The sequence below is a fragment of the Chiloscyllium plagiosum genome, unplaced genomic scaffold, assembly GCF_037043375.1.
Source record: "Chiloscyllium plagiosum isolate Xiang-an unplaced genomic scaffold, Cpla_swu_hap1 HiC_scaffold_27, whole genome shotgun sequence".
NCBI classification, from domain to species: domain Eukaryota; kingdom Metazoa; phylum Chordata; class Chondrichthyes; order Orectolobiformes; family Hemiscylliidae; genus Chiloscyllium; species Chiloscyllium plagiosum.
The window spans coordinates 83340120-83352516 of record NW_028270165.1 but is presented as its reverse complement, the minus strand read 5'-3'; the positions used below and the strand labels follow the sequence as shown (position 1 = coordinate 83352516).

General features: G+C 46.0%; 1 protein-coding gene across 1 annotated transcript in view; it reads right to left on the bottom strand.

Annotated features, from left to right (window-relative positions):
* Positions 1 to 12397, bottom strand: part of LOC148144758 (uncharacterized) — a gene marked incomplete at its 3' end in the record, with an annotated part of 211087 nt that overhangs the window by 126556 nt on the left and 72134 nt on the right. The gene's annotated exons all lie outside the window — the stretch shown is intronic.

Sequence of the window (12397 nt, the reverse complement as noted above, 5' to 3'; positions counted from 1 at the left end):
AAAGCACAGGGATGTCAGACAGCATCCGAGGAGCAGGAGGGTCAATGTTTTGGGCATAAGCCCTTCATCTGTTGATTGAGAAACTTCCGCCATCAGATCTTCAAATACGCTGTAAAAAGAGATTACAAAAGCCATCACTGTCAGTGCAGGGTAGAAATTCTGAACAAGCATTTCTACTTTCTGTGGAATATTCTTTTCTTTTATTATTCCACAAAATGGAAAGCACCATCCCACTCTCTCTCCCCCTCTAACTAATTCCCCTGCAGGCGCTGATTCAGGATCTTACAGGGGCAGAAAAAGCAAAAACATCAAGACTGACATCACTCTGAATTTTGATACCACCACCTGAAAGTTAATATCTTTCACAACATTGGGATCCTGCTGAGAGTGAGCAGGTCTGATTTTGGGAAGCAAATACAATGTGTGTCAATTCAGGGTGAACCTGCCACGCAGCTTCTTGAGGAACAACCAGACACAAAATGGTTAACATCCCTGGGAAGGGGAAGCAAAATGAGACATCAACGTCTTAACACCGACACCAGAGAGAAATTGAATATACTGACACGGCAAACATTAGTGGAAAGCCAGAGTCATAGAGGTATACAGTACAGAAACAGACCCTTCGGTCCAACTCGTCTGTACCGACCAGATATCGTAAATCAATCTGGAACCGTTTGCTCACACATGGCCCATAGCTGGGGTCATCCCTACCCCCCCTGTCCTGAGACCTTGATGCCTCCAAGCTGACCTTCAAAGGTTCAGTTTTTCCCTCCATTCTTTCCCAGTTGTCTTTTGTAAGTTTTGAAAACTTTCCCAATCCTCCGAGTATAGGATTTGGGCAGTTGTGTTGTCGCAGTACAGGACATTGGTTAGGCCACATTTGGAACATTGCGCACAATTCTGGTTTCCTTCCTATCAGTAAGATGTTGTGAAACTTGAAAGGGCTCAGAAACATTTACAAGGATATTGCCAGGGTTGGAGGATTTGAGCTAAAGGGAGGCTAGGGCTGTTTTCCCTGGAGCGTTGGAGGCTAAGGGGTGACCTTATAGAGGTTTATAAAATCATGAAGGGCATGGATAGGATAAATAGGCAAAATCTTTTCCCTGCGGTGGGGGGAAGGGGAGGTCCAGAACAAGAGGGCATAGGTTTAAGGTGAGGGGGGAAAGAAACAAAAGAGATCTGAGGGGCAACCTTTTCACAGAGGGTAGTAAATGTATAGAATGAGCTGCAGGAGAAAGTGGTGGAGACTGGTACAATTGCAACATTTAAAAGGCATCTGGATGGGTATATATGAATGGGAAGAGTTTGGAGGGATATGGGCTAGGTGCTGGCAGATGGGACTAGATTGCGATGGGATATCTGGTCGGCATGGACAAGTTGGACCGAAGGGTCTGTTTCCATGCTGTATATCTCTATGACTAGTTGGACTTAAGGGTCTGTTTCTGTGCTGTATGACTCTGGAGCTGTTCTGTACTGGTCTTAAAATCATGTTCTTGCCTTCCCCCACAAACATTCATTTCTTTGTTGTTCAAAAATCAGATGAACTCAGCCTTGAATATATTCAATGACCCCCTAACTGCAGGAAGACATCCCTACTTCTGAACTCAATTCCTCTTGCTCATATACCACTTGCCTTGCTGATTGCTTGCTGCACCTGTCTGACAACTGGCAGTGACTGGTGTAGGAGGACGCTGGGGCTCCTTTGTCCATCCACACATCATTCCTGATGAAGGGCTCGTGCCCAAAAAGCCAACTGTCCTGCTCCTCAGATGCTGCCTAACCTACTGCTCTTCCAGTACCACACTTTTTGACCCTGATCTCACTTTCTCCACATCCAATTACATCTCCATTTAAACAATGCACTTCCTTTCTACTTTTTTTTTCCCCACAGCAATGGCTATAACTTCATATTGTGGTACTGCATTTGCCATGTGTTTGCCAGCTGTGGTCTTCTCTATATCGGGGAGAGCGAGCGCAAACTTGGGGAATGGTTCACTGAGCATCATATCTGGGTCCACAGAGCCGACCAGCGTTCCCAGTCACCACCCATTTCAATTCTCCTTGCCACCCCTTTCTGACATTACCATCTTTGGCCTCCTCTATTGCCACAACGAATCAAACCGCAAACTGGAGGGACAACATCTTAATAGAGAAGGAAATAAGCAATAAATAATAGACCCCGACAGAGTGCTGAGGAAAAAAGGGACCTTACTGTCCAAGTTCAGAGATCCCCAAAGGTATCAGTACAAGTAAAACGGGGAATGAGGAAGGCAGCTGGATGGGTATGTGAATAGGTGGGGTTTAAAGGGATATGGGCCAAGTACTGATAAATAAGATAGATTAATTTCAGATATCTAGTCAGCATGGATGAGATGGACTGTTTCTGTGCTGTACAGCTCTATGGCCATCCACTTCATTTTGAAATGTTTGCACTACCACTTGGAACATCCTGTTAGGGTTCAGAGATTGCCAGGTCGTGACATCTCCTTCCTCATGTCTCCTATGTATTTTAAATCAAAAATACCATTTGTATGTTCCTGGGTTAGTACTTTAAATACACAGACACATACAATATAATCAGAGTTTCTACTCGGTAGAGACAGTGATGATTTATTTCAACTTGCTAACAGGTATCAGAAGGGGAGGATCTGCAGACAGAAATCTTGGAAGAAATTCCATAACAAGATCTGACAGGGTCACTCAATATCATTGGGGGGTTGAATCTGGAAAGAGAAATCCATTCGACCTGCTTCAAAGAGGAACTACCAGTGAACTGAGCTTTAACTGGTTACACAGAATAAGTGTGTGTGTCCCAGTGAACTGACAATGGGAAGGAGCTTTAACCAGTTACACAGACAGAGGGGCTGGGGCATTTATTTTACCCCTGGAGCATCAGAGCCTGAGGGGTGACCGTAGAGAGGTTTATAAAATCATGAGGGGCATAGATAGGGCAAATAGCCTAGGTCTTTTCCGCCCAGGGTGGGGGAGTCGAAAACTAGAAGGCATAGGTTTAAGGTGAGAAGGGAAAGATTTGAAAGGGACCTAAGGGACAACTTTTCATGCAGAGGGTTGTGCATGTATGGAATGAACTGCCAGAGGAAGTGGTGGAGGTGGGTACAATTGCAATGTTTAAGAGGCATTTGGTTGGGTATATGAATAGGAAGGGTTTGGAGGGATATGGCCTGGGTGCTGCCAGGGGGAATTAGATTGGATTGGAATATCTGGTCGGCATGGATGAGTTGGACCGAAGGGTCTGTTTCTGTGCTGGTTATGCTAATCCCTGTGGCCTTATTCCAGATGCGATCCATATCTGCAGGCAAGATACGACTGACTCCAACTGAGAGTCTCTCTGGTCACCGCCTCCGTACCCCTTGGAACGATTCGGCTCCCTTCTCAGTCCACGTCCACCACATGACCGAAGCAATGATTGGTTGTGTTCTTGCGATGTTCCCTCCCTTTCAGCCTTGTCACGGGTAGAGCCTGGTTTGTTGGTGCTCATCAAGAACTGGACTGGCAAAGGTCTCCAACCTCGTTGGGATGGCCCTTTCCAGGTTTTACCTCCCACCCCTACGGCGGTCACAGTCGCTGGGCGCTCAGCTTGGGTCCAACTGCACCGTTGTAAATTGATTGACCGCACCAATCAAAAGTGGGGAAGAGGAGGAGAGAATCCTGGAATCCCAACATAAGGAGTGGACCCTGTCCAGTTGGGTTTTTGAATTTTGCTGTTGTTCTAATGTTAATCTTATTACAGATACTTGAACTAAGAGGAGGGACATGTGGGGGAATCGCTTATCTCCTCACCTTTCTGATCACATACAACATCCTGATGGGGAACGCCACTAAGTATGGATGCAACCAGGAATGATCAGAGATTATCCACCACCCATGCTGAGGAGATGTCGTCCAGTGCACCGGACCAGACGCCTTTGACGTGTGGAACGTGATGAAGATTGATTATTGCAATGGACTCTTACATCAGAAAGACCAGATGGTCCATCTGGACAGTAGAAATCAGTGGGAGTTACCATGTCGTTACCATTTTTTTTTTATTTTACCTGCAGACGCAAGCCTAGTGAGGATAAAAATGATCAACTCAGGAACACCATCCCTTTTTGCAGGTCGGGCCAACTTGAGAAAAGGGAAGCCTGATCGGGGAAACTCCTCAATCCAAACAACTTATTTATACAGGCCCACAGAACGCTATTCACCCCAGAGGCAGTAGTATGTTACTCCTCTCTATCAGGAGGTGACTTACTTGACCCATCCCCAGTCCCCGATTCCATTCCATTCGTCAGACTTCCTCCTGCCGACCCTGTGAAGAGAAATATCACTTTCCAGTACCTCGGGTCTGTGTATACAAACAGCTGGTCTAACACTGGCTGGGGTACAGCAGGCCTTATGCGGCACATGGACCTGGAACAGAACCCTTCCCTTGCGCATTTATAGGCCTTTTCTCTTTTCAGAATCTGATACTGTCACCAAGATCATGTACAATAGAGCTAAGGGAGAGCCCAATGGGAACAGCATTCTGAGGACCATTGTCTCCCATACAGTGCGAGTGCTCGAGTCATTTGGCCCATTTTTTTTTTTTTTTAAACAGAGCTCAAGCAACCCCTCTTGCAAAACGTCAACCCTTTCCTCCTGTCGACCTGACCAGACCCCCTGCTGTAACATTTCAGTAACCTATTTTGACAAACTCTCCGTAATATACACCAAACCAGACTATTATTTCTTCAGCTAAGGTAAAGCTACCAATTTCCTTGTCCTGGATTGCAAAGATGTCCCTCAGAAGGTCACTGTCGGAGCCCTTGTTCCCACAACAGTACCTTGTCCTGGCCAGTGGACAAGTTGATGAAACCTACATCTGAGGAGGATGCAGAGGTCAGTCTCAGCCAACCTTGCTCCAACTGTAAGGATTCCAAAGAGTATGATCTCCAGGACAAACCAAGAGAGAGGCTTTACAGGTCTGAGTTCTCAAAGGATTCCCTGGGCCACCTCAAATCTCCACTTTAACATGGGAGGTAGGACAAAATGGCTTCTGCTTGGCTAATTCGGTGGGACTGAGTCAGGCAGATACTCACGACTCAGAACAAACAAGATACCACAGACTGATGTCAATCCAGTGAAAAAAACTGCAAATGTGAACCTAACCATCAATCGCAGAAGTAACGGTTTAATCCTAACCGCCAGACATGACAAATACGATTCCAAGAACAGGCTGTCTACAAGAAATTATGATAGATTAGATTATATTCCCTACAGTTTGGAAACAGGCCCTTCGGCCCAACCAGTCCACACTGACCCTCCAAAGAGTAACCCACCCAGAACCATTTTCCCTCTGACTATTGCACCTAACACCATGGGCAATTTAGCATGGCCAATCCACCTGACCTGCACATTTTTGGACTCTGGGAGGAAACCGGAGCACCCGGAGGAAACCCACGCAGACACGGGGAGAATGTGCAAACTCCACACAGACGGTCACCCAAGGCTGGAATCGAACCTGGGACCCTGGGGCTGTGAGGCAGCAGTGCTAACCATTGAGCCACCGTGCCGCCCTAGACTAAGTCAAAAATGCATGAGGACCTTGCGGGATCTGATTGAGCATGATCACATAGTAACAACCAATGTCTGACTCTAAACAATGTACATAAGTTCTATACAAACTCTGTAAAAGTTGGCGGATTCTTTTGGCACTCTAGGAGTACTCATCGGTGGCCCAGTGGTTAGCACTGCTGCCTCACAGCACCAGGTGTCCCAGGTTCGATTCCAGCCTCCGGGGGCTGGCTGTGTGGAGTTTGCACATTCTCCCCATGTCTGCATGGGTTTCCTCCAGGTGCTCTGGTTTCCTCCCACAATCCAAAGATGTACAGTTTGGTGAATTGGCCATGCTAAATTGCCCATAATGTTAGGTGCATTAGTTATAGGGAGATGGGTCTGGGTGAGCTACTCTTCAGAGGATAGGTGTGGACTGGTTGGGCCGATGGGCCTGTTTCCACACTGTTGGAATCTAATCCTTCTGGGCTGATCAGAGTCTACTGACCTGGCTGTATCAAAGAATAAACTATTGCTTGTATGATTGACAAAAGAGTCATTTCCAGGTGTGTTTATTGACCAATCCCAGAAATCCGAAGATCCGGACAGCAGTCCAGATCATCAGAACAACCAGATAGGAAACGGTTAATGTCTCCAGAATGTGGGGAGCAAAATAAGACACCAAGGCATTAACACCAACACCAGGGAGAAACTGAACATACAGACGTGACAAACATTTGTGGCAAGCCAGAATCACAGATGTACAGCACAGAAACAGTCCCTTCAGTCCATGCTGACCAGATATCCTAAATCAATCTAGTCCCATTTGCCAGCACTTGGTCCATGTCCCTCTAAATGTTTCCCAACATATACCCATCCAGATACCTTTTAAAGGTTGTAATTGTACCAGCAGTCACCACTTCCTCTGGCAGCTCATTCTTTACACACACCACCCTCTGTATATAGGAGTTGCCCCTGAGGTTTCTTTTAAATCTCAGCCTCACCCTAAACCTATGAGCAATCCCAGATCAAAGATCTTGTCTATTTACCCTCGCCATGCCCCACATTATTTTATACAAGGTTGTAGGGTCTCCCCTGTGGGATATAGGTAAAGCAATGTTACTTCTGCAACCATAATTGCTTCTGCAAGGTAAATGAACTAACGCCAGTGTATAATTGTTTCAGCCAAGAGTGGAGTTAAGAATGAAAGCTATGTGAAGGAAATATATAATTGTTTTTGTATTAGCTAAAATGTGCATACATGAAATGTGCCTGTAAACAATGGTGGATGTTACAGACAAACAGATAAAGGTGCTGTGAGGGGAGGGGGTGTAGGTTAAGCTACATATGCTCGTACAGTTATAACCATCTGTTTCCTGCTTCTGCAAAAACAAAAAAAAACACAATCAAGGAGGTCAGAAGGCTCAGTGTCGGCGAAAAATGGGAGGAAATGTTGCTTTCGCAAACAAGGAAGCAGCTGGCAATGAAAGAGGATATACGCTAACACTTTGTTCACGCACAAAGCCGGATAAGGCAAGAAATAGACAAGAGTAATGGGCGCCACCGGGAAAGAATGGAGGGACAAACCGATCTTTTGCGGGTCAGCTTGGAACATCAGGACAGGGGGGAATGGGAATGAGGGAAAGAAGCTGAATATGCTGGAGTAAGGTGGAAGAACAGAGGATGCAAAACCGGCTTGAAGTTGCAATGAGGAATATTGCATGTGCTGTACTTGTACCTGTTGCAGTTACTGGTGGGAATCGGGTGCATTTTAAACATCAAAACAGAAAAGATATCCAGCCCTCCCCCTTCCCAATCTCTATCCTTCAGTTCCTCCTCACCCGGGTAACTAAGACACATACCTGAGTTTGCGGAGTCTGCTCCCTCCCTGCATTCGCTCCAGTTGCTACAAGTGACCAATTTCCCCTCCTCCCATCTCTGTCTCCGTCCCGGGATGAAGAGTCGTCCTGAGGGCGGGAGATTCACTTTGAAACTGACAGCGCCACTTCCGCGTTGTGACGTCCATAAAGGACCGAGGGGCGGAACGAAACCAACAGCGGGACGCCGCACTGCGCATGCGCTGCCCCTGCAGCAGACGGGGGGGAGAACACACTTTCCAAAAACCCCTCCCTTCAGAGAATCCCCACAGTGTGGAAGCAGGCCACTCGGCCTCACCGACCCTCCCAAGGGTCACCCACCCACACCCATTCCCCTGCCCCATTGCTCTTCATTTATCCCTGAGTCATGCACCTTGCCTGCATATTATGCCTAATTTAGCATGGGTAAAAACAATGACTGCAGATGCTGGAAAGCAGATTTTGGATTAGTGGTGCTGGAAGAGCACAGCAGTTCAGGCAGCATCCGAGGAGCAGCAAAATCGACGTTTCGGGCAAAAGCCCAACATCAGGAATAAAGCATAGCCAATCCACCCTAACCTGCACATCCCTGGGCATTATGGGTAATTTAACATGGCCAATCCACCCTCACCTGCACATCCCTGGGCACTATGGGTAATTTAGCATCGCCAGTCCACCCTAACCTGCACATCCTTGGGCACTATGGGTAATTTAGCATGGCCAATCCACCCTAACCTGTACATCCCTAGGCACCATGGGTAATTTAGCACGGCCAATCCACCCTAACCTGCACATCCCTGGGCACTATGGGTAATTTAGCATGGCCAATCCACCCTAACCTGCACATCCTTGGGCACTATGGGTAATTTAGCATGGCCAATCCACCCTCACCTGTACATCCCTAGGCACCATGGGTAATTTAGCACGGCCAATCCACCCTAACCTGCATATTCCTGGGCACGATGGGTATTTCAGCATGGCCAATCCACCCTAACCTGCACATCACTAGGCACTATGGGTATTTCAGCATGGCCAATCCACTTTAGATTAGAGTGGTACTGGAAAAGCACAGCAGTTCAGGCAGCATCTGAGGAGCAGGAAAATCGACGCTTCGCGCAAAAGCCCTTCATCAGGAATAGAGGCAGGTTGCCTGCAGGGTGGTGAGATAACTGAGAGGGGGTGGGAGAAAATAGCATAGAGTACAATGGGTAAATGGGGAAGGGGTTGGAGGGGATAGGTCAGGGAAGAGGGTGGGGGAAGGTAGCAAAGAGTACGATGGGTGAATGAGGGTAGGGATTGATAGAGATAAATTTCAGGTTGTCAGTTGTACGTTGATTTTAAAGAATATAAAGGGTCTTTTAAGAAATAGTTTTAAGCAAGGAAATTACTTGTAGCTGACCACAAATAAAAGGGCAGCAGGGGCATTTCGCATTAAGCTCATAGTTTGTAGGTCTGCGTTTTGGACTATCAAGATATTAAAGAATGATCTCAGAAGTCAGAAGGTTAGATAAGATAAGAGGAACTGGACAAATCAACAGGAAGGCTGTAACGAACAAGGACAGCCAAATAAGGCAGATTTAAAGAAAAGCAGGTGAAGTAATTAATAAGTATGATAGGCTTAGGCTTGGGTGCAGGGAATTACCAAATGAAGGAATAATGGGTGCAAGTAATCACCAAATAAAGGGATAGAATGAAAGAGATACGTTAGGGTCCGGGTGTCCTTGGAGAAGGAGTACGCAGTGTCCACCAACAACCTGGAGTTGTTCAGGGAGAGGTGGGCGCCGCAGGGAGTGGAGTGCATCATTTCTCCCTCCAACTCTATTTTGATTTAGTCCCTACCCTCCCCTTCACTGTTTTGATCACACAGCACTGCCCTTTGATGTGAAGGGCAGTGTTTGTCACTGGCCACCCAGGTGTTTTCCTATCTTCCTGGTGGTGGAAATTGAATAAAAGATTGGTGCACTTTGTGTCTTTCACTGTGTCTCACACCTGCACACACACACCATGGGTGCTGGGGATAAAATAAGCACTACCGCACTTAGGTGGTAGTGTGGGGGTTAAATAAAAAGAGAAAAAAAAAATAAAGATTCGTACACTTTGTGTCTTTCACTGTGTCTCACACCTGCAAAAGAAAAAAAAAAAGAAAAAAAAAGAAGAAAAGAAAAAAAAAATAGGATGAAAGAGATACGTTAGGGTCCGGGTGTCCTTGGAGAAGGAGTACGCAGTGTCCACCAACAACCTGGAGTTGTTCAGGGAGAGGTGGGCGCCGCAGGGAGTGGAGTGCATCATTTCTCCCTCCAACTCTATTTTGATTTAGTCCCTACCCTCCCCTTCACTGTTTTGATCACACAGCACTGCCCTTTGATGTGAAGGGCAGTGTTTGTCACTGGCCACCCAGGTGTTTTCCTATCTTCCTGGTGGTGGAAATTGAATAAAGATTGGTGCACTTTGTGTCTTTCACTGTGTCTCACACCTGCACACACACACCATGGGTGCTGGGGATAAAATAAGCACTACCGCACCTAGGCGGTAGTGTGGGGGTTAAAATAAAAAAAAATAAGCACTACCGCACTTAGGTGGTAGTGTGGGGGTTAAAAAAGAAAGGGGAAAGAAAAAAAAAATATATATATATAAACAGGAGTGGGAATTTGAATAAAGATTCGTGCACTTTAAGAAAAAAAAATAAACAGGGGACGTACGTTAGGGCCCGGGTGTCCTTGGAGAAGGAGCACGCGGTGTCGACCAACACCCTGGAGTAAAAAAAAAAAAGAATGAAAGAGATACGTTAGGGTCCGGGTGTCCTTGGAGAAGGAGTACGCAGTGTCCACCAACACCCTGGAGTTGTTCAGGGAGAGGTGGGCGCCGCAGGGAGTGGAGTGCATCATTTCTCCCTCCAACTCTATTTTGATTTAGTCCCTACCCTCCCCTTCACTGTTTTGATCACACAGCACTGCCCTTTGATGTGAAGGGCAGTGTTTGTCACTGGCCACCCAGGTGTTTTCCTATCTTCCTGGTGGTGGAAATTGAATAAAGATTGGTGCACTTTGTGTCTTTCACTGTGTCTCACACCTGCACACACACACCATGGGAAAAAAAAAGAATGAAATAGACACTTATGATAGGTTTATTGCTCAGTGTAGGGTGTTCTGAGAGCCCTCAGAAAAGTATAAAAAGCTCTGTATTTTACTGTCGGGTATGTCTCTCTTCATACAGCCACCCATCTTGCAAGATGTTCGAATAAATGTGCTGCTTCAGAACTCTTTGACTCGGACTGAAAATTATTGATTAAATTGATTTGTTTCTCACAGCACTATTTAGCATGGCCAATCCACCCTAACATGCACATCCCTGGGCACTATGGGTAATTCAACATGGCCAACATGGCCAATCCACTTTTGATTAGAGTGGTGCTGGAAAAGCACAGCAGTTCAGGCAGCATCCGAGGAGCAGGAAAATCGACGTTTCGGGCAAAAGCCCTTTATCAGCAATAGAGCCTGCAGGGTGGAGAGATAAATGAGAGGAGGGTGGGGGTGGGGAGAAAGTAGCATAGAGTACAATAGGTGAATGGGGGTGGGGATGGAGGGGATAGGTCAGAGAGTAGGGTGGGGGAAGGTAGCAAAGAGTACAATGGGTGAATGGGGGTGGGAATGAAGGTGATAGGTCAGACAGGAGGGTGGAGTGGCGTGTTCAGATCCGAACTCTGCTTGCGTAAAGGTGGTCCGGAGTCCATGTAGGATGAGTTGGTTACGGAGGCGGCACTGAGGAAGCAAATGTGGCTGTGGTAGCGAGTCTGTTTCAGGACATGATTGAAGAGCTTCAGGGCAGAGGAAATGACCTGGGAGTTGCAGTGGGAGAGGGATTCCTTGAGATTCTTGTAGAGAGAGGAGGAAAACTTCTTCAAGGCAGGCATCCTTGCGAGAGGATTCACTGTAGGGTTAAAATCAACTCGGTAAAAACAAGGACTGCAGATACTAGAACCCAGATTCTAGAATCACACAACTCCAGGTTGTCGTCCAACAGGCTTCTTTGGAAGCAGTAACATTTGGAGTGCTGCCTCTTCATCAGGTGGTTGTGGAGGATAAGATCCTAAGATGCAATTTAGAGCAAAACATTCCAGTGTCCTGCCACTGAAATGGTATATTGATCAAACCTGGATTGTTAAGTCTTCCACCTTTTCAAATAGGTTGCAGGTCTCATTACAATGTAAATCCCAGAATTTCTTGTTGTCACCTTCTCGAGATAACAAGGTTTTATAGCAAAAGCTCACATCTCAGCTCAGACAATGCATTAAAGGTGTGAGGTCAGAGTCTGCCTGTATCCTAATCTTGAGTCAGACTGGTTCTGTTTCCAAAGTCGAATTTACAAACTATTACATGTATTGACTGCCTGCAGATTTTTCCTTAAAAATATGCACATAGAATGTATCTGCAAATATACATCTCTCTCCCCCCCCCCCCCCACACACACACATACGCACAAGTTTGTTGGGTGAATTCGTACTTGCAGAATTATGTCTTACTTTGCTCAAAAACTGGAAGAATCCATGTAAGATTCTGTAAATTGGTTTAACCATTGTGGCACAGACAGTCTCACACAGGGGAACTCACACCTTCAATACATTATCTGGACTGACGCAACACCAATTGGTAAAGTTCACTTGAGGATTTAACTATTTTAAAAGGTTTTGTGATTTACATTTGAAAGAACTGAAACTATCATGGTCATTCGAAAAGATGAGAGACTTAACAAACAATCCGGGTCTTTTTCAATATATAGTATCAGTTACATCACACTATAAACTGTTGCTATAAATTCTGTGTCTTACAATTTTATATTCCACAATCCCCTGATGAAGGAGCTGCACTCCGAAAGCTACTGCTTCCAATTAAACTTGTTGGACAGAATTTCTCAAGTAGGGCACCATACGAGTCCTGGGAGACTGCTATTTCTTGTTTACTTCGTAATGAACAAACATTAAGCACGATCCCCTATTTATTTCTAATTTT